The sequence below is a fragment of the Phyllostomus hastatus genome, unplaced genomic scaffold (assembly GCF_019186645.2).
Source record: "Phyllostomus hastatus isolate PE091 unplaced genomic scaffold, TTU_PhHast_1.1 phas_contig_133, whole genome shotgun sequence".
NCBI lineage: Eukaryota > Metazoa > Chordata > Mammalia > Chiroptera > Phyllostomidae > Phyllostomus > Phyllostomus hastatus.
In genome coordinates, this window is record NW_025333577.1 from 877,033 (window position 1) to 878,542 (window position 1,510).

Consider the following 1,510-nt stretch of genomic DNA (forward strand, 5'->3'; position numbering starts at 1 on the left):
CCATCCAAATGAGTGTCAACCATTGAGGGGAGGGAGCACAAATACCCCACAAGGTCACAGCAGTAGGTTGCAAGCCACGTGTCCCTTACAGCCCTCGATTCATGGCTTGGGAATGGTTACACTATGCCTGATGTCCATTATGAGAGCAGTTTCCCGGGGATTTGCTCGTTTGCATAATGATGGGGAAATATTAGGAGGAAATTACATTTGTCTATCTCCCCACCACACGCATATTAGGACCAGCAATATCCAGAGGTGAGTTATTTCTTATCTCCTTTTATCCTGGATGCTCATTTACCCAATACACATTCCCCAATGGATGAATTTTTATAGGGGTATTTTCCTTTGCCCAAACTTTTCTTTCTTTCTTTCTTTCTTTTTTTTAAGATTTTATATATTTTTAGTGAAGAAGGGAGGGAGGACTAGAGGGAGAGATACATCAATGTGTGGTTGCCTGTCATGTGCTCCCTACTGTGGACCTGGCCTGGAACCTTGGCATGTGCCCTAGACTGTGAATCAAACTAGTGACCCTTTGATTCGCAGGCTGGGTTCGGTCTCTTGCCCACCTGGCCATGATACTACCCTGTCAGTTGGCTGGAGTTTGTGGCCCCGGAAAACACCTGGCTAAAGTTAGAGCCTGCTTCCTGGAGGAAGCATGAAACCAGACAATCTGAGCTGCCTGGGTGAGTGATCAGCGACAACTGCGGTTCCCATAGATGGTACTTTGAAGCAAGATCTCGACATGGCCTGGTTGGGCTGAGGACAGCTGGGGTCTTCCTCGGTTTTTCGGAGGAGACAAGTTTTGAGACAATTATCTGCCACTCTCCCCGACCCTGCATTTGAATAAAAGACCTCTTTCTCATCAGCCTCTGTCCCTAGAGCTTTCCTATTGGGGGCGACAGGCAGCAGAACCCCCACATTGTTTCTGTAACAGTAACAGGCTGGCACTTAAGGTGAAGAACCGATACTTACTTTGTGTTTAAGATCATTTGCTTACTGCCGTCCCTGCACCCTTTACATATTTTCAGCAAGTCAGCACGCCTATGAGGGCTGAAAGTCAGAGGGCAGGACCTCTTGGCTGGGGGGCGGATCTTATACCCTTTTTCCCGCCTCCACCCACGCCCCGCTTTTTGTGCAATTTCCCCGTCTCTATTTCCCCTCCAGCTCACTCCGCTTTCAGTTTCCCCCGCGTACCGCTATGAACCCCTCTCTGGCTCTCCTCCCACAGTCACTGGTCCCCCCACTCCTCCCGGGGTCCTGTCCTTCTCCGTAGTTCCCTCGGGCTGCCTGATACACTGTGCTTACTACGCCCTGCAGCCCCAGGTGCCCCACGAACTCTGTCTCACTGACGTCGTGCCGCGGGGTCTGCTGGGATACGAAGCATCGCGTCCGCCACCTTGAATCGCTGCCCCACCGCACAGCTCGCTCTGAGGGAAGCCGGAAAAAGAGGACTCGGTGGCGCAGGGCAGTTTGGGAAATGTAGTAGGCCGGGCCGCGCAGGCGCAGTGCC